This window comes from Camelus bactrianus, chromosome 1 (assembly GCF_048773025.1).
Source record: "Camelus bactrianus isolate YW-2024 breed Bactrian camel chromosome 1, ASM4877302v1, whole genome shotgun sequence".
In the NCBI taxonomy this organism is placed as follows: Eukaryota; Metazoa; Chordata; class Mammalia; order Artiodactyla; family Camelidae; genus Camelus; species Camelus bactrianus.
This window is the reverse complement of record NC_133539.1, coordinates 77,517,695-77,529,896: the sequence shown is the minus strand read 5'-3', so window position 1 is coordinate 77,529,896 and position 12,202 is coordinate 77,517,695. Positions and strand designations below refer to the sequence as shown.

The 12,202-nt window shown below is 36.2% G+C and overlaps 1 long non-coding RNA gene across 3 annotated transcripts in view; it reads right to left on the bottom strand.

Annotated features, from left to right (window-relative positions):
• The window catches only part of LOC123614779 (uncharacterized), an 873,628-nt gene that overhangs the window by 288,569 nt on the left and 572,857 nt on the right, over positions 1-12,202 (bottom strand). For all 3 annotated transcript variants that reach the window (XR_012508318.1, XR_012508313.1, XR_012508314.1), the window contains exons 4-6: positions 10,262-10,344; positions 8,532-8,650; positions 6,575-6,868 (exon numbers count right to left, since the gene is read on the bottom strand). This is a non-coding gene — a long non-coding RNA (uncharacterized LOC123614779). The remainder of the gene's footprint in view (positions 1-6,574; positions 6,869-8,531; positions 8,651-10,261; positions 10,345-12,202) is intronic.

Sequence of the window (12,202 nt, the reverse complement as noted above, 5' to 3'; positions counted from 1 at the left end):
TTAGCCTTTGCTCAATAAACTACTGAATAATGTACTGTTGTTTCCCAATATATCCACAACTATGATAAAAATCCAGATTCATTTTAAAATTGCTGAATTTACTGTGGAGTTTTCATTAAGTATATCTCAACCAAGAGATACAAAAGTATTATTAGCAAGTGTGGAGACTCACACAATAAAAGATAGAGAAGGCTGCTAGGATAATGAAGCAAGCAGATGAAAATCAGAAACTCTAAAGAAACTGGTAGAGCAGGGAAGTATCAGCTACACAGGTTTTAAAATCTCAGAGCAAATATCTGTGGTTAACTTATTACCTTCTACTAAAATGCATGCATGTATATGCAAATACAGTAAATATCCAGAATGCATAAAAGTTGTATTACTGATTAAAGAAAGACCCAAATCTATGAAGACTATTTAAAATTTATACTACTTCCTCTATTACATGAAGCTGAACTGAAAATACTAAATGATCCTTTGAAGCAATTAAATATTCTATAAATGTAAAATAAAATTATTTATAAATCTCTAGCAACCATTTTTGATGCTTTTCAAATTTCAATAGTATTTTTTTCCACCAGACTGAAAACATCTGTGTTGTTTGAAGCAAAAAGTAGTTTTACAAATATCATTTTCTTTCCCTCTCTCCCCCTCTCTTTTGTTTGCATATGAAATTTATGCAATATTTTTCATTTCCATATCAGAGCAACAGCAAATTCAATATTATACTTTTTATTTTTCCAAGATTCCTCTTATCTAAATGAAAACTATGCTTTTTTCCCTTAAGATTTCTTCACTTTTAAAGACAGGAAAAGTTATTGGTTTTCTTTAGGTGTGTCTTTTCCCATAAAACCATGAGATTTTATCACTACACATGTTACATACATGGAACAAGTAGAATAAAATGAAGCCACACTGAGCCACAGATGTCAGACAGTGAACTAGGACTGCGCACCACACATGCATACCCATGCATATGAAAATTCACACCACAAGCCAGCCCACGGCAGATGAGATTAAGTCTGCCTCAGGGCTATTACAGGCTATCACATATCATGGAAGTTCAGCATGCATCTGGACGATCCAAATGTTTTAATAAGCCTATTCAAAGGATTCACTATGTCTATAGTAATGAGGAAAAGAACTAACAGGGCTCACTGAAACACAAACACTATCTAAGAATTCAATTTAACAATTGGTAGTAAGTCTCTTCTGAGGCCGAGAGAAGAAAAAGAAGGTTCCAGACAACATATCGGCTTTCTAACCATCCTGATTGCTCTACTTTGTGCTTGTTCTCTAGTACCATAGTTTATAGATTTAGCTAAATTGTTTTCCATAATCGTGGTTCTCACAAGCTTTTCAGAGTTAGGTTTACAATATACATTAAAAAGTTAAAAAAAAAATGAGTCAAATAGATATCATTGCTGGTGAAGTTTCCAGCTTATTATTCAGGGAGGAGCAGGGAAAACAACTCTTGATTAAGGTTCTTTTGTTTCTATCAGTATAAAAATGCATTTCCTTTTTTCTCCTGACCCATTTCTAAGTATAGCAGTTTAAAATTTCCCGTCACAGTATTATCCTAATCAGTCAAGTGAAATCTAATTCTAATAGACCTCCCAGAGTGCTTTTGATTATCAAGGTGAAACCAGGATCAGATTCTTTGTCTCTAATTAATAACTAAATTCCCTTCTTCTGAAGAGGGAATTGAAGAATTGTTGCAGTCTAGTCTACCAATCCAAAATTTAAGAAAACAGAGAAGGTTGTCATGTCAGCAGTTGAATTTTGCAAACAAAGCAAAGGTCAGATGCATTTCTTTTCCCTCTCATTAAACAAACTGAAAAAGGATTTGAATTAAGTCAAACAGTTGAGGATTGCTGAACACAAGCTAGAGAAGAAAAATGAGGAAAATGAAAATGTACATTCAATGTGGAGCACTAATACTTAGTTATTTGTCCACTGCAACAGTTTAGAGAAACAAACTTTTGAAGATTTAGTTTAATTGGTGCTCACTGTTGAATTTTCCAGCGGTTCTTTGGTTCCTTTCCAGTTATTTCTAAAGGTTTTGGACTAGATCATTATTACTTCTAAAGCAGAGTTCAATTCTCTAAATGTAGTCATTTCATTAAATGAGACTTTTTCATGCAAAAGAAAAAAAAAAGTAGATAAATAAAAAGGAGTCCAGAGGTAGCTTATAAGTCATTTCCTTAATTTCACCAAATATTTCTCTAGATGCTGAAGTGAAAAGTATATGCTGTGTTAATTGCTAACAGAGCTTCACCTTTTCCTCTCTGTTCCTGTTTTGGTCTTTTTTTCCCAGCAGGGCCTTCCCTTTTCTCCCTTCTCTCTGTTCCTTAACTCTCCAAATAGGTACCTGATTGCAACCACACTTGATTTAAGAAAAACTGAAAAAAATGTTAAAACCTTTGGGTCTAATCCTGCACAGAAGACACAACTTAACAAGGAGAAAGATGAAAGGGTAGCGGAAAGGGCTGGCAAAAAAAGTAAGGCACAACACAGGGGCAGGTCAGGACTCTGAAACGGAATGCGATTCACATGAACCTTTAAAAAAAGCCTCATACTTTCAAAAATAAATTTTCCTTTGAAAAAATTCTACAAAAAAGTTTGTCTGTTTCTTTCATCTCCTGATTCTTCAGTGAATCTGAAATACTCCCTCAAGAGAGGGATGAAAAAAAAGGACATTTTATTCCATATTAGGAGTTAAATTGAGAAATGAAATTGTTCTTACAAGCCAAACGGTAGTATAGTTGAACATTATTTCTTACTAAATCTCACAAGGTAGCAAGGAACACACTGGCTGTTTAACTGCACATGTTTTAAGGTTTTTAGACAGTGTTAGCAAATCTGTATACAGTATGCTGACTTGGGTGGAGTTTGAGGTCATTAAACAATATATTTAGATAAAAGCTTTTATATTTTCACAAATGCAAAGTACTTGGGAACTGACATAAAGATACTGAAGTTAGTTCTTCTAATTGAAAAATTTTAATAATCCGGTGTGCAAGGTCATTCCTGATTTGGCCTATTATTGTCTATTTTCCATCCTACCCACTTCCAACACAATCCTCTACTCTTTTATTATCAGGCTGACTACGAGCCTTAGCGTGTATACGATCATTTGATCATTTCCATTAACTTACTCCTTCGTCTTTCATTCACTCGTGGGTTACTGTGTTACTGCCCTTTCATTGTATACACTTTCTCTTCTTATCAGTGTGTTAGGAGAAAACTGAACAGAAATGACTATGACAGGATCTCTGCTAATGAAAGTGGCACATGAACTAAATTTACAACACAAGAGAAACGTGAGTAAAATACCAAGAGATTGCAAGAGGAAGGAAATGTTGGTTCTGAGTTGCAGATTGCTGGGCATCAGAGAAGACTCAGAGCAAGCAACATTGGGATGGGTCTTGAAGATGAGGAAAGGCAGACTACATTGAGCATCTCACAAGGCTGAGGCACGAACAAGGCACTGGCCGAACATAGCACACAACCTACATAGACTTCATCATTTTGCTGAATTTTCCTTAACATTATCCTGGGAAACCCATGGATACCAGAGTCTCCAAACATGGAAGTCTGCAACGTGGCTCAGATATCCACATATTCCAAAAACGATTCTTAAACTACAACTTTCAAATAGCTGAATCAACTGATTCTCAGGCAAATATAGAAAAAAAATGTTAAAATTTTATTTAACTCGTTGATTCATAAGAGTTTCAGTAAAATGACAGTATGACTGACTCAAATTATAGCTGAGAAGCTAGGCTATTTATAGGATGTTAGATTCATTGAGTAGGTTACCAAATTGGTTACTAGCCACCAGAGCTGTGAAACACAGTCTCTACGGTTATGTGCTCCACAGAACAGAAATTATTTATATCTCTACTGGACAAAAATCTACAAGCTAACCGTTAACTTCAACATATCTGAGAGTTTAATCAATGGTAAATGGTGAATCAAACTAAGTGCATTTACCTAAATAATTTTCAGTGCTCTTTGCCCTAGTATAACACTGAAAGGGTCTATCAATCACTTTTGCCTTATTTTTCAATTTTGGACGATTTTTTAGACAGTGTACATAAAATTCTCATTTACAGCCAATGTCGGAAAGACCTAAACTTGGAGTTTCTATGACTACCACAAGCCAGTGCACGCCACATTTCTCATCTTGTTACGTGATATAGGTGGTATCAAGAGTGGCGTGTGGAAGACGGTTGATGTTGGGATTGGAGTTCTGGAAGCATTAAAATCAGAGGCTTCAGGACTGTAGCAGAGGTGAGAAAAACACCTTTCTGAGAGGTCCATGAAGAGCTAATCCCACCCTGACTATTTGTTTTATATAAGATGACAATACATTTTTTACTGACAAACCTTATGATATTAATTTTAAATTGACTCAAATAATGAATTATCTAGAAATGGCAGGTTTAAACGGCCTCTTTTTCTAGACTTAATAAAATACTGAAAAAAATTCTTTGAACTACTGATTTGATTAATACAATAAATTACATATGCATTTATCATGGTATATATGATGAATTTGAAGAACGATCACAGGAGCTTCAAAGTGACACAAAGGTCATATACATCGCAATGTGAATCATGGGTATTCTAAATTACAGGTGGAAAATTATCAAACTTTTTTTTTCAGAGTTCCCAAGGTAACCTTGAAACTTCTGCATTTCTTTCCAAAAGTAAGATTAGCAATTTGTAGAAAGTAATATCTATTTGAGATATTAAATAAGAAAAAAATGGGATTTAATAAACTACACATCTCCAAATCAGAACTGCTTCTTATGGCAAAGGTTAGGTTGAAGGGTACTATAAATTCAAATATGAACTAATAATCAGAATCTTACAAAATAACTTGGCAGGGACCCAAAATGAACTTTGAAATATGTTTAGTAGGAAAATTGGGCAACTGATGGCTATATCTTCTTAACTAATGAAAAGTGAAGGTTTGCAAAAATCACAGTAATAATTTATTCCACAAAAATATAATGAAATATTAAGGGAATAGGGAACAATTTTAATATAATCATAGATCACACGAATACAGAATGTAGCTGAGTATATACTGATTCCACAAGCATTTACAACAGGGTGCTACATGTTAAATAAAACCACCAGTATTTTTTATTCACATTCTCTATCAGTCAAATAGTTGCAGATTTTCTACAAGAACAGCATTAACAATAGCAGCATTTGATCAGATTGAAAAATTGGATTGTTTTCAACCTATTTGCAGTGAAAATGGTATCACAGAATGCTCAATGAGACAGATTAGCTTTCCTGGTGGTTTAAGATGCACTGTCTAACCTATTTCTCATTCCCTCAACACAGAAGAATGAAAGATACTCAATATATGTCCCCTGACAATTTGGATACGTCTGAAAAAAAGGTGTAGAACTTGGCCTCATTTTTCATCCAGGCATTTCTTAAGCTTGACACTTGCCAAACTGCCCTTTGTTAACTATGAAAATGCCATAGTATGTTTTAGATTCCGGAGTCATCCTTAGGCCACCTCCACAATGGATGTGCACAGGAGCTCCCAGCTGGACCCCGTGGCTCTGCAAGAGGGAGTATGTATTTACCTGAGGAAGAAACTTTTGCTTTGCCTTGATCTCTACTTAGCCAACTCAGATAACTGCACCTCGGAAGGTGATGAGGCATGGGGCAGCACTGGTTGGAGAGGAATGGGAATGAGTTTGTCTCCCTGGGTCCTTTATGGACTAGTGAAGTGAAACTGGGTGCTGCCTAGGAAAACCACATGTGCCAGATATGCCAAAATTCCTAGACAACTGTTATTTGTACCAAATGGAAGAAAGACACTAGATAAGTCTCTTACTCCAACGTCACCCAATAGATAAGCTCTTTATAACAATAATAGTTGAGAGCAAAGGGGGAACAAACCCAAACAATAACTAGCTTCACAAATTTTCTCTCCTTAGATAGGCCATCACTCAAGCAAGTGGACGCACTTGCTTTCAAACAAAAGCGAACAAAATGAAGGAAAACAGCCATTAGGAGAGAAATTTCTGAGGATGAAATTATAAATTGGACAGAAACTAGAGAGTGGGCCAAGATGGTGGAGTAAAGACACCCTGATCTCACCTCCTCTCACGAGCACACCAAAACCACAACTATCTGCAGAACAACCACCTGTGAAAAAGACCAAATCCTACCATAAAAGATCTACAACTAACAACCTAAAGAAGGAACCACAACAAGATGGGTAGGAGGAGCGGACTCATAACATAATCATGTCCCACACCTCTGGGATGGGCTAACCACAAACTGGAGAATAATTATATGGCAGAGGCCCTCCCACAGGAGTGAGGGTTCTGAGCCCCATGTCAGGCTCCCCAGCCCGGGGGTCCGGCACCAGGAAGACGAGTGCGTTTATGTTTGAAGGCCAGTGGGGCATAACTTCGGGAGTCCCAACGGACTGCGGAAAACAGAGACCTCACTCTTAAGGAGCACACACAAAGCCTCTCGTGCACGGGACCCAGGGCCAAAGCGGTCATTTGATAGGAACCTCGGCCAGACCTACCTGATGGTCTTGAAGAACTTCCTGGAGAGGCCAGAGCAGCGGCAGCTCACCCTGGGACACGGACACTGGCGGCAACCATATTTGGGAGCTCGTTCTACGACGTGAAGCCGGAAGTCGGTGCTGGTGGCACCTGGCCCCGCCCAACAGCCCGGAAAGACCTCCTGCGGGGAGGGCCTAACTCGGAGCTGCTATGACTACCACAAGCCGGTACACGCCGTATTTCTCTTCTTGTTATGTGATACAGCAGGTGTCAGGAGTGGCAAGTGGAAGACGGTTGACCCTGGGATTGGAGTTCTGGAAGCATGAAAGTCAGAGGCTTCAGGACTGTGGCAGGGGTGAGAAAAACCGCCTTTGTGGGAGGTCCCACTCCTGACCGTTTGTTTTATGTGAGATGTCAACATACGTTTCACTGACAAATCTTATGATATAAATTTTAAATTGGCTCAAATAATGAATTACCTAGAATGCCAGGTTTAAATGACCTATTTTTCTACAATTATTAAAATATTTTAAAAATTCTTTGTATTACTGATTTGATCGATTATTATAATAAGGCACATATGTATCTATCATGATATATTTGAAAGCATAATGGCTGAAAACTTCCCTAATCTGGAAAAGGAAATGGTCACTCAAGTCCAAGGAGCACAGAGAGTCCCATTCAGGATAAACCCAAAGAGGAACACACCACAGTATATTGTAATTAAAATGACAGTAACTGTAATTTTACTAAAAGTATTAGGGCATGCAACTGCTAGAATCAAATTTTTGAAGTAAGACAGAATAATACATTTAGAAATAAGAGCTTAAGCCATAGTTAGGCTGAAGTTGTAGAGCAAAGAAGAGTACTTTTATAAGACCAAAACAAATTTCATTATTTATATAACATGCAAATATTACATATATCTGACTCACATTCACTAAGTGTGAATGTCTTTAAGGTTAGTAGGAATAATCACTTCACTTTTCCAGGGTTGTCACAAGCCATATGGCAGTTAAGTACAGAAGAGAAAACAAAGGCACAAAGGGTATTTTTAGTCAGTCTGTTACTTCCAGTCATATTAAGGATACATTTGCATTGCCACTTATGACTGGGTTGACTGTCACATAATTAATAGTTGGTATTAAAAATGTTCAGCTTCTTATATTGCTGAAGTGCAGGCCCCGTCTTAAAATACAGATGGAAGACAATAAAATAATATAAATAATTTATTTTGTCCATGTATTGGTGTGGTAATTGTTGGCAGTTTATTCTGTCATCATGGTTTATTCATTTTATGTAATTGAAAAATTTTCTTCAGGGTACCATGTATTTAATTTTTATTCAACCATAAACTGAAGCAGTCAGGAGCAGCAGCTGTTTTACTAAGTAGGGAGAAGTTTTCTGGGGTTTTTAATGTTTTTTTCTTCTTGTTTTAGCCTATTAGAAGTTCTAATCTTAGGTATGTCCAAATCTTATCTTTGCAGGTAACATGGAAAGAGAAGCAATCATAATAACAATTCAGATTTTTATTTCCACTTTTGGTAAAATAATCTTAGGAAGCGCTCTCACTTCACTTCACTACTAAAACAAAAACACTACACAAACTCTAATGACATTCCATAACCAACTCAATAATATTTATAATTTCTAACGTGACAATTCAGATATTTTATAACTTGTTTCCCAACCAACCTATTCATTCTTAGATCCTGTAATTTTACCTCAGTTTCTCTGGAGTCTGGTTGAAATAAAATACAGAAAAAAATTGCTTACCTAAACTCACATGACTTGCTAGATCAGGCAACACACTACATAAATTCTGTAAATCTTAATGACGGATACCAGTTTTACTTACCATGAATCAGTTGTCTTTGTTCTCAAACTTGTCTGTCATTTTTACTTACGAGTATGAAATTAAAAGATATGTAGTATATGTGCTTTGTTGTTGAGAAGAGCAATATGAAAAAGACTTACCTCTGAGAGCCAGTTCATACATGGGCTTTCAATCCAAATTTGTACCATCTGTGAATTCTCAAGCCTTCAGAGTATTAATATACTTCAATACGGCCCCTGGTTGGATGTGCCCAAAATACCTGGCAAAAAAAGCAAAGCAAATCCGCTCTGAAGAAAATCACCCTAATCCCAGGCTACAAGGAATTTCGCCAAATAATTTTCTAATAAAGTTGAGTAAATGGTCAAACCCCTTTAGCACCAAGAAAATGAGTCACCATAAGCAAGAACTAGCGACCCTTTCACCAAGGCAACAGAATTAGACCTACAGAGACCACAAACCCTTGAAGGACATTTGGTCCTGTCCAAAACATCCATAAGATAATTGGCCCACCCCAAAATGTCCTTGATATTTGCCAGACCATTTGGTCCTGTCCAAAATGCCCATAAAGCATTTGGTCCATGTCAAAAGATCCTTGATATTTGATCCTGTCCAAAACCATTTGGCATGGACCAAATATGCTCATGAAAATTTTGTGTAGGACCAAATTTCAAGGACCTTATGGCATGGCCAAATGTCTGCTAACCAACGAAGACAAGTATTTTTTAAACCCGTGCTTACTACTACTTAGGGAAATATAACTCAAACTTGAAAGCATGAACAGAAAACAAGAAACTATAAAAACTTTATTGAGCAGATTTGCAAATTAACCAAATGAAATGTTTTAATGTAAAATATGATTTAAATTAAAAACCCAATGAGGGACAAATGAGAATATATGTATATGCATGTCCCAGTGAACTGCAGTTTCAATTTTTACACATCAAAAGGTGTGAGAGAGAAGAAAAAGGCCAGGGCACACATTACTTAAAAGCTTCAAAATGATACCTCTTATAAAGTGGAATCTAATCATAAATACCCCTCACCCCCGATCCAACAACTGAAAGGAAGATCATCTGTCTTAAAATTACCTGTGTTGAATAAGGTGTGTGTGAGGGGTTCTACCATGGCAGTTCATAACAACAAGCTGATACTTCCATGAATCTGTAGCCAAATTCATAATAAACAATAACTTACTGCATCACTTTATATGCGAACTTTTCTCCCTCTCCAATCAAACAGGAAATCTCTGCTCTAAAATGAATTTCCCATCCATTCCTGAAGTATACCATTCTCATCACTATCAGTTAAACAAACATTGTTAATGTTGTAAGAAATACCAATAGTCCTAGAACAGTGTTTATTGGGAGAAAATTCAGGGAGGTAGGAGCAGGTGCATTGTTTTGTATTGCCTATTAATATTTCTTTTGAAGTACAGTCAGTTTGAAATGTATCAGTTTCTGGGGTACAGCACAAGACTTCAGTCATATAGGAGCATACACACATTCAGTCTCACATTCTTCTTCACCATAGATTACTACAAGATGTGTTGCTTACTGCTTTCTATGGCAGTATATGATGATTCAGCCAGGCTGAGTGTCAGAGTCATATAATTTACAATATGAGGGAAGAATCAGCTCCTTCCCTGATGTGATCAGGAGTGAGAGAGAAATCCTCTTATGACAATTCAAGACTTCCATAACTATTCTGCCAACGAATCATTCGTGGCTGGGGTAACAATCCCTTCTCTGGCTTGATCAAAGTCTTCAGCCCAAGCTTCATGACTATGGCTATACGGTACGACTTATGAGTGGTTTCTAGGACTGAGCTGATCCCTCAATATTTTACTCAGTTGACTGCCTTATATACTTACTTGTATATTTTCCATGGCATGTTTCCAACTCACAAAAGATTCTTCACTTTATGAGGTCATCTCTATCCCTTTGGGAGGTCATCCTGTAAGACATCAATATTGGGCAAATTAGCACTTACCCTCACTATTCATATAATTTTGTCAAAGCTGAACTTGTATGCAGAACATCTCACCCACTGTTTCTAATTCATCTAAATCCTATACAGGATAAAGCCTGTCTACTTTATTAAACCTTCCAAAACCTTTCATTATACCCAACTAGACACCTAAGGCAGTGGTTCCCAGTGATGGAATCCTGGTGCCCTTGTGTACAGAGAATCATGGGAGGGATAAGAGAGAGATGAGTTACAGGTGGCTTTCTGGAATTTCTATACACTTTATGCATGATGTAATCTGGTGAAAAAAAAAAAAAGCCATCATCCTAGATAAACGCATATACGAGAATATCTTCTTTCAATGGCCTGACAGAAAAAGAATGCAGTCTTCTATCAACACTATGATATTTTTGCCTGAATTATTTATTTTGGTTCTTAGCTCATGCCACCTTGAGTTGAACAATTTTAATATATTTATTATTTTGAATCTGCTAAATCATATTCTTTGAGGATAAATTATATTTCGGTCCTCCCAAAAAACTAGCAAATCACTAGGTTCCCTCAATACATTTTTATTGAGAAACTCAGTAAGTTTCAAAGTACAACATGTAACTTGCAAAGATGGGACTACTGTTTATGAATAACCCATCCTTTCAGTGAATGTCATTTACCAGTAATTAGTGGTACAGTATATTGGCTGATTTTTTTTTCTTTTATCAAGTTGATAGCTCAAGTTAAGATTTAATGTCTACAATAGACGAATATATGAATATTTGAGATTTTACTTATACAAAAATTGACTAAAAACATGTTTATCTATTTATATCTATCAAATAATTGACTGATTGACCCTAGGTAATTGACCAAATGTCTCTGAGTATCAACTTCTTCATTTAGAGTGATTATAAAGACCAAATTCAAGCACTCTGTGTGTCATAAAGTTATTTTGTGACTGTGTCTTACTGTTAGTGCAGTAGTACTAACACATGTCTTCAGCAAAGGTCATGCTGATGTGAATTGGAATGACTGGGCTTCAACAGAAATTCTGGGGAAATACATGACTAAAACTTTAGAGAACGATGAGTAGCAATATTCTGGAGGGGTCTAGCCATACCTTGCCTCACTTGCTGTAAATAATTTACAACCCCTGAGTTAGGATTGGCCCAGATATTCAAGAAGTATGTTGATTATGCCATGGTTTTCTTTTACTTTCAATGAAAAGCTTCTTAAACCTTGGAGAGATCAACAACTGTGGCTCAAATATATTAGCCTTTAGTCTTCATGTAATTTTGAGTTTTACGTGTAGCATCTTAATATACTGTTCGGATTACATCCTCTTCCCTAGGTTCTACTTTCACTTTCTGCAATTAATTTATATTACATAATTATATTGCTAACTCATTCTAAGGGTCACCTACCTTTAACCCCAAAGTACTTTAGTAGCTAGTCTATTGCAGAACATTGAGTTGTATTACTAATTGGTAGTGAGCTTTTCATTTCTTTGGTTTGATTCTCAACATATTACATTCTTTTTAAAAACATAATTACATACATTTCTCTTTTAGATTCTTAGTTGGTTCATTTTCTTCTGCAGCCTAATATTATGATTCTCTGTATTTATTTAACTCTCTTCTAAGCATCATATAATTATGAAATGAAATTGCCAGCCCTTAATGTTATCAGCAAAATCCATTAAATAATTTCTTTAGCCTGAATTGCCCCTTTCTCATTAAAGCAGCCTACTGTTTCCAATGATTCTTTTCCAGCTTAGATAATATTGTTAAAAATACAAGTAATTATACATGAAATACTCACTTAAAATCTGATTGTGCCTATGATGTGCCAA